General features: G+C 42.4%; 1 protein-coding gene across 3 annotated transcripts in view; it reads left to right on the forward strand.

The window, feature by feature from the left end:
• The first annotated feature begins 1,568 nt into the window (after positions 1-1,568).
• Positions 1,569-12,343, forward strand: part of LOC311270352 (gamma-adducin-like) — a 31,226-nt gene continuing 20,451 nt past the window's right edge. The window contains exon 1 of one of the 3 annotated variants that reach the window (XM_084375165.1): positions 1,569-2,034. The gene's annotated coding sequence lies outside the window, so the exon portion shown is untranslated. Of the gene's footprint in view, positions 2,035-11,427; positions 11,687-12,343 lie in introns of those variants that run through there. The other 2 variants (XM_084375164.1, XM_084375166.1) reach the window with 2 other exon arrangements.

Here is a 12,343-nt window from a genome sequence, read left to right on the forward strand (position 1 = left end):
CAAAATGTTGTTGAAGGATTGACTTCTTTGACCTCTAAAATGTATAATTTATTGTATATATTTGAATAATGTTTTATAAGAATCTAATACATTCAAGCCACATTTGAATATTGCTTGTGATATTTTGCCTTTTTTTTTTTGTTATTTCTGGTCTTGTTTTCTCATTAAACCAATTCAAGTGTCTTGAATTGGTGAGATCTGATTTAAATAACCCGAAAGAAAAAAAAGAAAAAAGTGACTCGCAATCATCGTTCCACTCTCCCTCAGCATGCCAACAACAGACCTGACTGACACTGAACTGAAGTATGTTTTGCCCAAATCTGAACCTCACAGCCCAAAGCAACCAGCCACAGAGTGACGTTCCCTGCCTCCACTGCCCCTGAGCTTCTTATTTTCCTGATTTTCCAGATAGCTGGTTCAGCCTGTCCAAAAGCCAAATGAGAGAGAGACCACGAGAGCGTCTGTGACAGGGGGGAGACACGGGAGGAGAGGTGACATCTTCTACTGTCATTATGTTTGCCATGTCCTCACTAGATGGCAGTGTAGTGTAGGAAGAATGTTTGACAAGTTTTACCACATATGCCATCATTTTAGAAACTTTTTCAGTCCTCCATATCTCAGTTTCTGTGTTTGTGTGTGTGTTTGTGTCGCAAAAATGCAATAACTGCTCAAAGTTACAGTGGTATATATTTATATATGGCGTCTGAGCCTCCTCCCCATTTGGGATGTTTGTTTTGATAACTTGTCTTCTTCATCCGACCGTGACCTTTGACCTTGCTGGATGTGCTCTTTGACTGGGGAGGTCCGGTGGGTGTGGCTCGGTGATTGCAGAAAGCTCAGGAAATGAATGTTTTATCAGGCTGCGCAAAGAGAAAACAACAACAGCGTGGCCGGAGGAAAAAGAGAGACGTCTAAATTTAACTCATCAGCTGCTGCCAAGGCAAATAAAATCATCGGCAGGACAGTTTCCTGTCGGTTTCTCATCCAAAACATCTGGATTTTCATTACATGGATAACATCTATGTTTATGGGGAACATAAATATTATAGATATCATACTGTGGATGTCACAGGAGACATATAGAGAGAGATATATAAGCTGTAATCTGCACTAGAAGTTAACATATTTCACACTCTCCTTGTTTCCCGATACGTTTTCAGTGCTCTTACTACTTTGATAAGACAAACTGCACCCAGAACCATCTAACACGGCGTGCATGGTTCGCTCCGTCCCACATATACTGCTCGATCATTCGTCATCATTGTGCATTCGTTGTCAAAATGGTAGCTCATTGCCCGTAGCTTGTAATCGCCTTGTATTTTCTACTCAGCCATAGCAGCCAGGGACTCTATAGATGTATTCAGGTGGTGCAGCACAGAGGGAGAGCAGCACATCCTACTCACTCACTGTACAAGAGCATGTGGGAGGAGGTGATAGCGGGCAAGCATTCGCTGTGTGCAATGTCCTCCTCAACAGCAAAATTTAGAACATGAGGCATGCTCAATATGCAGAGGAAAAATATGCTTGGCAGGAGATTGCTGCAGTTTTCCTCCATTTATGGTTAGACACAGATTTGCAAGTAATTCCTGCTTAATAAAACATGGAGCACTACCTTCAAGAAATCCAGCTTTGAAGTGCTTTATATCTCATGTGATTTAGGAAATTAGCCAGCATTAGAGCAAGGAGGGATAAGTAAAAATATATATTTATATATATGTTGTGGGTGGAAGCTCGTCCCTCCCATTTTTTTTGCAACCCAGTCCAGTCCCATCTGAAAGCTTGGTCTTCAGAACCTCCTCTGACAAGTTTTCCTTTGCTTTCCTGTGAGAATAGGCAGCCGCTGTCACAGAGGAGCCGAGGGAGTTCAGGAGATCAGAGGCAAAGCAGCAGTTGCCTCTCTTCTGGGAAAAACCAGATGACCTTCTTCAAAGTGATAATGTAAACAGCTAGCAACTGGTGGAACCGTGGGAGTTTGAAGTAAAAACCTGAAGAATCCTCCTGAAGGATAAGCGTGGAAAGAAAACGACCAACACTGTAAGTTTTATTCCCCTTTTTTTTTCTTTACCTTTTTACTCATTGTGGTCGCGCATTTGCTGGAGCTGCTGGAGCTCAGATCAAAGCATATAAGTTTGTAGCTTGGTGCAATTGTATGATCTGTGGGGCTTTGAAGCTTTGGAGGAGCAAGGGTTTATTTTCAGTCTTATAGCAGGTAAAGGACACTTTATGGTCTACCAGAAAGACATCTCTTGTTTGATTTGAACACTTGGGTTACATGGCTTCTGAGTGCATTGGCTTTCTTTTCCAAGTCGGACTTGATTGCGTCCATTTTTACGTAATTTTCTCGATTAACATCGTGGTAGATCTTCATTGCTAAACTGGCCTCTCTGCAGCTGCACCGTCGACTCCAGCTGCAGAGACTTCAAACAGCTGCTTTCAATTAACGTCACCCTCCAGAAACATTACTCCGACCGAACAAGCATTTGTTGACTTTAGATGTGGGGCTGGGGGAAGCACAGGATTTCATAATATGTGTGCCTGGTGATGTGAGTTATAGAGAGCCATTAAACTGAAAAGGCAGGTCGTGACCCAAACCCTGTCACCCGTGCAAACGGATCGTTCCCGTTCCAGGTTTTACACAGTTTTCATTTCATGAATTTTACGTTAGATTGAGTTTTATGAAGTCATCAGCTTCTCGCTAAATGAATTTCATAAATAAATGGCTTCTTTTCTTTTCACTGCACTGCATTGGGATGTTTTTCCTTTTGTGGTAAATGTCAGGTTTTTGTATAAAGGTTAGCGGTTTACAGGATTTTTACAGCTTTGCTTAATTGAATCACCACTTCATTTTCCCATAGTGTTGGTTTACAACGCGACAACATGTAAGGGATTTGTTAGCCAGACCGTTCCCTAGGCACTGAGGTAAAGTCAACCACACACTAACCACTAGCTCTCCTACATGGAGGCCATCCAAAGACAACCACAGTGGGGACTACGGCCAGCTTCTCCACTTAAGTAAACAAGGTCTGTCTCTTTCCACACCACTGCAATGTATTAGTGTGTGTGTGTGTGTGTACGTGCATCTGTGTGTGTCGATGCAGCTCTACACCCGAACGCTGTGAAGGCACCGATCCAACTGTAACAATGTAAATTGTTCCAGGTTCAAAGTGTGCTCTGTTGTTGCCACCCACCCTGCTGTGGGAGTGGAGCAGGACCATTTTTAGCGTGTTGCAGAGTGATATATTCTGTGTGATGTTCTCAAAACAACGGCATTGTTTTGTAGCAAAAAATAAAAACTCTGGTGAACAAGTTCTTCTCTCTCCAACCTCCCATCCTCGATGCAAAAAGCTTCGTGTGCGAGTTTGGCTTAATGCAAATGTGTATTTCAAAATGTACAGTATTCCTGGAAAACTACAGTGTAGGAGGAAGTTCTCGTTTCATGTCAAGGAGACGCAGCCACATCCCTCTACGCCCATTAACCTTTGACTGTGTTTAGGAAATAGACCGTTCCCAGGACATTTACATCATGACCAGTCATTTAAAGCTCCTAATGTCCATTAACTTACACAGAAGCTTTAATAAAAACCAAGAGAGCAATCTAAACAGATTGATATTAACTTAATTACGCTTGTCTGTATGAGAGAATGTCTTCAGAGAGAATAGCACAGATGTTTATCCCAAGTCAGTTTAGTCAAGGACATTCACTCGAGACTACTGAATACATGTAAAATGTGGTCTAAAGCTTTGTGGTTAACACTGACAGTCAGTCACTGTGAATGAATTAAATAACTACATGTGTGATTTATTATTCATACTGATTGAATTCAATCAATACAGACTTCTTTAATAACCGTATGTGTTTATTCAACCATCACTTATAAAGTTGAAGGGAACTTTTCATGTATAATACATAAAAGAAAGGCATTTCAAATGGGTTATTCTGTCTCCTGTTATAAATCACACATCTAGTTATTTAATTTATTCACTTTGCTTTAAATGTGACCCTTTACATCGAACTTAAATGTAATTCAAATACTTAAAGATGCAGTATGTGAGAATCGGCCACCTGTCATACATACTCCAAACCAACGGGGGGCAGCATATCACCGGGGTACCCATTAACTGCTGCTACCTGTAGCTTCAGTTAGATGGCAGCCATGCAGCTAACAGACTGGCAGGTCAGAGCAGCGGGAAAGTGTTTGTGTACATTGCTAGCACAGCAGCTTTATGGACCATGATGGCAAAGGCTAGCTAGCTATCTTCAGTAGATATCTGTGCAACAATACATAACATCAACACTATTATTTCTGAAACAAAAATTAGGCTTCACAGATTACTGTGCTGCCATACGGCTCTAAACAGTCAGTTATATTAATGCTGCCTTTCCTTTTACCTCGGATGCGGTAAATCAGATCTGGAAACGAAGTCATGGCTGAGTTAACTGCAATCTAATACAACAAATTGGAAAAACAGTTCTTGTCAGTTAGCCATCGGCATTGTTAGCAATACCAGTTGACAACAATGCATCATGTGGTATTTTGCGCAGACAAACACCAAAGCAACATGTCCACTGATAGAAGTAAGACAGTGTTGTGCGTAAGACTGATTTCACGAGACACAAAGTAAGACAGAAGTGCGAATAAACAGTACATCCTACAGCTTTCACAGCTGGTGAAGTGGGGAACAGCCATCTTGGATTCGGAGGTCGGGGTTCGAGTTGGAAATCCGACTTCAGGGGACGTTCCAGTTGAAATCGGGAAATTCCTTCTTCCCAGTTCAAATGGAGCGCGCCGTTAGGGTCGGGGTCGAGGATCAAGTTGAGCTGATTAAAAACTTGCTCAGCAGTGGCCAAAGTGTAATTTCCAGGAACAGCAAGGATGGAGGCTGGCAAAAACTCTGAAAGGGTTTTGGCCATTAGTTCAAACATGTCTGTAGTTGGAGTGGAAACAGTTGTGATTTCATTCAACACAGAATAGCTTCGGTTAATGAGGAAATACAACAACCCTTTACCTCCAGCTCCAATTACAGGGAAGAACAATAAGTCAAGGAGGCAGAGTAACAAGTGTTGTGTTTGCACATGAGATGATAAGTTCTCCTCATTGTGTTCCCAAGAACTGGTTCTTCATGTATTGTGCAGATAAAACCTGTTTGTCTGTAAAAGTGGACGTTATCTGGCAGCCTTTCACTCTTCTGCTAATTCAGCCTCAGACGAGAGACAGCATAAGCACTGGCTACCATGGCAACTGTGCTGGTTCAGACCTGAGACAAAGTTTTTCTTTTTTTTTTCCTCCTCCAAATTAATCATGACAAAAAATGTACATCTATTGCTCTCAATGTTAGCTGTGCCACGATGATTATTATGTCTGCAAAAAAAAAAAAAAAAGTCTTTAAGCCTTTTTTTCCGCATCGGGAAAAATAACAAGAATCCACTGACAGCAGGCTCTGGTGTGTATTATTCTTGTCCTGCAGTACTTTGGTGACATCTGTGGCACCTGAGAGTACATGCTGAATTTAGACCAGCGTCTGTCAGCTGGAGGAGGAGACTCTGCAGATCCCAGAGGAAGAGGAAACATTTTCTTTCAGCTCCACACAATTTTACAGCTTTAAAAGAGGCTACATGAGCAAGTCATTATAATAATATCCAATGGACCAACACATCCTCACTTAAAGCCTGGTTTGATCTTGTCTAGTATAATACAAATCATCCCTTATTGTGTCCTTAAATGACTATTAATGACCTGAGGATAAAACAGGTCTACACTATCAAAGATTCATAGTTTGAAAAAAAAATGAGGCATGAAAAATAATGAAATGGGGTTTTTGCACAGAGCTTTCCAAAAATAACACTTGCCGAGCGCTGTCAGAGGCTCGGTATACAGAAATGCACTGTCATTTTCTGCGTCAGCCTAATAATTATCATGGATTAAATGGTAGATTTATAAAAAGTAAATAAAATTCAATGTTTTCAAGAGGAACTTCATCAATTAGATACACAAGTACTTCTAAGTCGAGTACTACTCAACCTGTGAGATCAGTTGGAGAATAAAGGCTGTGGCTATGAAGGAGCTTTTGTCGGATAATAATCTTGACTGTGATGTCATCAGAAAACCAAAACAGGTTAAAAAAATCTGGATCAATTTGGGGGCGTGGAGGTCGGGTGAAAGATGTGCATGTTCACCACCAGGATTGCGTCACAAACACGGCTGGAGATATCCCGAGGTCTCGTCAGAAAACACCTGGTTTAGTCGCCACGAACACGGCTGAAAATTTCCAGACTTCTTGTCAAAAATATCGGAACTGGAAATTGTGCCAAGGTCTCCTTAAAAAATTTCCAGTCGTATTCAACACAAATGTTGAAACACAGTCTCGAACCGCGGTCATTGGCTCGGCAGCCTTCTCTCCCAACCTTGACTCAGGCACCATCCCCTCCGTGTCCTGATATGAAAGTCAGGTCATCAGGTCATAAGTCGGGTCATCAGGTCAGGTACACCTTGACACGGCTTGACTCGACGGTACCAGGTACTTGTGTTGATTTTGTTTTCCAGTGCAGATAGTTCCCCTTCAATGTGGGCGGGAATGTTGGCTGATTGTCATAGCAACGCCGCATGAAACTGCTGTGACATTATTTTCGACACGACACAAACACAGGGAACAGTGGAGGACGTCGATGGGATCGTGTGCTCGATTCTCTGTATGTGTCTGTTGACGACCTTTGTTAAAGAAAAGGCTGAAGGGAGCAAGACAAAAGACTGCAGAGTCAAGTCGAGTGGAAATGAGACAAAAGTGAAAAGAAAAAAATCCAGAGCTCCACTGGATCAATCTTTTCTTTTTATCTGTTAGAAGTCCCCAAAGTTTGGCCTTAAATACATGTTTTCATCGCTGCAAAGGTCTGGAAATTGTCCCAAGGCCTCCTAAAAAAAATCCAGTGGTGTCATGCACATGAATGTCACTACGCTACAAGTGTATAAATGTTAACGTATCAGTGGTTTGCAGAAACATTTACTGCCAACGATTTTATTCTGGCGAATGGGCTGCGCATGAATCCATGTCCACACGTTATTACTTTGTCACTCTACCTGTTTGTGGTGTTGAAAAGAGTGTAGACCACATAACAGGCTTTCAGAGGCCTCCTCTACATTCTCCCTGTACTTACTGAGGAGTATATCATGTACCTGTCAAAAACCGAGGCTCCCTCAGCTTCTCCCTGTTCAGAGAAACTAGATAAAACACCGGCAGCCTCGGTGACATCATAATCCTCCTGAAACCCACAAGCAGCAGAGATGAGACCAAACTGTGAGTGAGAGGGAAACCACAGGTCGAGGGTGGCTTCATGCTTCCCCATAACATGCTCTGCTTGCAATAGCACTGGACTTTTCTCAACAACTCGACCAAAGTTTGACCACAAAATGGCACGGCTCACTACTCTTGTACTGATGTGTCTCTTGCAGGCTTTATTATGGATTTACCCTGGTTCCTCAGCTAGCATAGCATGATATATTGACAATTTTGGCCTCTGCTGACTCCCTAATGGAAAGTCAACTATGACTTTTTTGGCTTGTCATACTCTGAAGCCTCCCGTTGAAGTTGAAACTCCACAAATTTTACACATCAAAGTGCTGAGTTAGAAAGTAACAAGGTTACCAGGCCTCTATACCTGCTCGTCACTGCCAGAGGCTAGTGGCTCCAGGCTACGTTGGACGGGAGCTGTAACACACCCAATCTCCAACCGAACAGACGGCAGTCAAGTTGAGTTGTGAAGTGGTAGGCGCCTGTTTTTGACCAGGGAGAGGAATGCGTGGAATGGAAAAGAAGATATCGCTGGTTCAGCTACATCAATTTTGATCATTTTTTGGATAGCAGTGCGCTGTGAGGCCGACGATATATAGGAGCAGATCTTTTGCCAGTCATGCATTCATGTCACATGATTCAACCCAATCCCCAGGATAATTATCACTGATGTACTTGTCTTCAAAACGACAGGTATATTGAAACTTTTTATGCCTTTTTTTTTTTGCAACTTAATGTCTCTGTAGGTTAAATTTTAAATGTTTTGTTTTGACAATGCTGCACTTACACTGTATAGTTTGGTTGAAAATTGTCCCGATGTCTCGTCAAAAAATATCCAATTTTGTTCCCAGTAGCACGAAAGTATCACTCAACGTTGGGGAGCCCCAGTAGCTCAGTTGGTAGCGTTTGCACCCCATGTACAGAGGCTGTGTCCTGGCCTGTGGCTCTTTGCTGCACGCTATCCGCTATCTCACCCCATTTCCTGTCACTCTTCAGCTGTGCTATATATAAAAGCCATGAAACGGCAAAAAAACATCAACAAATGTTAAAATGCCGTCTCAAACAGGAGCCTCTGGCTGGGCAGCCGTCACGCCACTATTATCTCTTTCACCTCCTGACATGAAAGTCGGCTCGTATGCGATGTGAAATGACACAATTTTAGAAATGTAAGTAACTAACACAGTTAGACAAATGTAGTGGAGTAGAAAGTATAATCTTTGGCTCTTGGATGTTGTGGAGTAGGATGAGAATGCACTTTGTGTCGATGCACCAGGATCTGTTGTAAGAAACAGGAGAATTTCAAGGCAGTAAAGTCACTGTGGGAGTTTTCCAGAGAAACTGATTAAATAAGCCAAGTTCACCATGTTCTACATTAGGCCTGGCATGAATGATCATGTCATTACTTCTTCAGGCTTCCTTCAGCCAAGAAACATTTCAGTTCTTGCGTCAGATTTTTCACGGTGGTATCTCTTGGATGTATCCCATAAATAAATGGTGGTCGTTTGCCTCGTTCCATATTACTATTGTTCATGTTTCTTCCCTGATTTATCCGCGCCTGCATTTGTCCAGTGGAAACGCTGGTTTGTGACAAGACAAAGGTGCACTTTTATCTGCGCACATCAATATCCTCAGCAGTAATCTGTATGAATGAGACGTCGACTAATAACACCTGACATTTGGTCAATGCATCCAAGACAGAGTGCCCTCACTGAAAAGTTCAAATAGTCAGCGAGAATGCGTAGGCCGGCCGAGTGGGAGGATGTTGTGTGTGTGCGTGTGTGTGTGTATGCAGACATTTAAGCTTGTATGTGGTTTCGCTGGGAACTCTGCCAGGAGCAGAGAGGCAGGGTTTTGCAGGGTTGTGGGGGGGTGGGTCCACAGTGAGAAAGTTCTGCTTTTCATTACATCGAGCCATATGTCCACATACGTGCACCGCCTCCCAGACTCCACTCTGTTTCCTGGAATTGTTATGTCAGTCAGTGATCCAATCCCTCTCCCTCTTTATCTCCCAAAAGCTAGATATTTATGTGAGTGTGCGTGATTAAAGGGGTAATAACTCAGTGGGCCTTGCAGGAGCGGGGTGCTGAGAAAATTTAGAGATTCTCAAAATTGCCTTCATTTAATACAGCGCGCTTTTGAATACGGCTAAAATACTCTTTGGAGAGACTGACCAGCAAGGCAGAAAATAGCTTAGAGGGGGTGGGAAGGGAAGAGGGATCCCTGATCTCTTAGAGGGATAAAATCTGCACAGCTTCACATTTGCTTTAATCTTGATCCTATTTCATATCTACAGTAAGAGGGCCAATTTAATTCACTTGAAGGGAAGCAGCATGGAAGTGTTTTGTGAAACGACGGAGCGTGAGGCGCAGCTGGTGCTATTATCACTATATTATAGTTATATGAACTTATGTTCCACACATTATTGGATGTAAGCAGTTGATTCCTCTCTGTCTGAGCCCCTTGACGGAAGTGTATCTAGATCCGGCCCAGCAAGTCATGTGTATAAATATATATATGTTTGGCACATAATCACAATACATTATGTTGGTGGAAGTGTGATGTAGGACTGCAACTATCAATTACATAGTGCGAATCACAATGTTTGTTTACAACATCTGGGTAGAAAACATACATACAATTTGTCTTTTTCAATATGATTTAGAAATGCATGTTTGATGCTGTCATTTCTCAGTAATTACAAAGATTTTCACAGCTTGAGTTCACCCAAACTAGCAGTTAGCATAGGAGGTCACTGCTGTGTAGATATTAAAGATGCTAGCAAAGCAAAACAGTACAACGGCTTTTGTCCTGGAAGAAGTCTACCTGGAAGTGACTGTTGTTGGTGCAATGTCACGGTGACTCAGTCTATTTATTAGTGATTAATCTGCTGATCATTTTCATGATTAGCCTTTTTATTGTTCATTCTTTAAAACGTCAATCAAATCGTTTGTCCAACTGCCGGTTTAAAACCCAAAGAGACTCTTCATTTACTGTTATAAATGAAAAAGTAAAGCAGCAGATCCTCACCAGTAAGTGTTTGACATCTTGGTAACACTTTATAATAACCATCATTGATAAATGGTAAATATAAAGTTAAAGCTACTACATGGGAACTTTCATTTTTCACTCCAAACACATAGGGGGCAGCATGTCCCCAGAGTAACCACTAGCTGCTGCCAAATGTAGCTGGCGTCAGCTAGTTAGCTCAGCTTGCTGTGCAGCTAGCGGTTCAGGCTGGATACTCAGGAAGGCAATATTTTTAAAAATATGTATAATTCATACATGCTGCCCCGTTTAAAAAATGTTTTATAAAGGCTTCATTGCTTGTTAGTTGTTTTAATAACATTTTTTATGTTTAATTTACTATAAATTCACCAAAAATCCTCCAATACACATTTACCAATATCAATAATGGTTATTATAAAGTGTTACCAACATCTCTGCTTGAATTAATCGATTATCAAAACAGTTGGCAATTAATCTTCTTCCGTACGACTGATCGATCGATGGAGGATTTGTTGCTACTTTGCGGGACCTGAACAAAATAATCAGAAATAGTGTCGTCTTTCTTTCCGCGGAGAACATCTGCGTCTCATCGCTGTCTGTGAGCAAACATCTTATATTTTGTCAAACTTTTCTCTTTTTTTTCTCTCACTTTTTTTGAAGGGAGCACTTGTTCTGGCTTTGAAGTGCTCTGTTTTGCTATGACTGGGCCATATAGCTTTGATGAAAACCCTCCACTGAGGGGCTGTGGGAACACAGGAGCCTCAGTTATTTATGAAATGAAGTGGCAGGAGTTAATGAATCACACACACCGACGGAGAGAGGAAGATAAATCACAGGGAGGAAAAAAAGCTTCAAATTCCTACAAGAGCTGTAACAAACCTGTAACAAGTTCCTGCAGGGACATTAAGGACACCAGAGGGGGTGAAGCAGCACAATAAGGTGGCTGAACTTGCAGCCGGTGGAGAGCTACAGTGTGGTTGTAAAGAAAGCCTTAAAAAAGCTGCACTGATCCCTGAGTGGCCCATTCCTTTGTCCCGCTGCATTCATAAGGCCTGGTGGGTGGATGAGTGAAGTCACATGGTCACTTTTCCTTTTTCCCACACCAACACACCCACATCCTCCTCCATGCAGCCACTCTTCTTCTTCTCCTTCTCCTTCTTCTTCTTCTTCAACTCTGTGTTTTCCCCGCAGCGGGCAGTCTGCTCCGTCTGGATACTGGAGCGGCATCAAGTTGCGCACTGAGCTTTCCTTTTTTTTTTTAGTCATAATGTATCCGAACCGGGAATAACATCCGCCTGCTGCTACTTTTATCCATTTTTTATTTTTTTATTTTGTTGCTGGAGCCTCTGTCGGAGAAATTTCGACATCACATCGTCCGGTGAGCGTTTTGTTTCAGGTAATGTTTCAGACTTTTACAGTAACAGCCTCCCTCATGGGGGCTTTCATGTCCGCTTTGTTGTTAACGGGAGCTTCAACTCGAGAAGAAGTGTCGCTTCGGCTTCCCGCGTTACTTTTCGTAGTGTTTTTTTAAGGGGTTGCAAGTTGTAATTTGATGCCCTGCGCGCAGTTATGTGGATGCCGCGCTGCTGCTCAACTGTAGTACAAGTTTAATGTCGTTACGTCGGAGTCAAACAATTAAATTTCCATGTAAAGTTGATGAAAAGTAGTCCCCGCTGCGGAATCTCGTGTATCCCTCCACCCCTCCGCCCACCCCCCACGTCCAGGTAGCACTAAAGGTGCTAACTGCTCTTCACGCTGGCTGATTTGCATGAGGGCCTGCCTTTTGTCTAGTGTTGACAAAGCTCCCAACAGTTGAAGAGGAGTGTTGCTACTTCTACCTCACACTTTCTGAGCTCGCCTCCATCTGTGTAGAGGAAGAAGAAATACTTAGTGAGAGCTAAGATGCTCACATTCATTGCTGCCTCATTAAAAAAAACACACAAAAAAACCCCACTTGCATTATGTTCACAGCAGCTGTGACTAACTCATCCTGCTTTGCACATCAACAGCCTCGCACTCGAAAAGCAGCATCAATCATACGACAATGTTCTCC

The sequence above is a fragment of the Pagrus pagrus genome (genome assembly GCF_965226575.1).
Source record: "Pagrus pagrus genome assembly, chromosome: 15".
NCBI lineage: Eukaryota > Metazoa > Chordata > Actinopteri > Spariformes > Sparidae > Pagrus > Pagrus pagrus.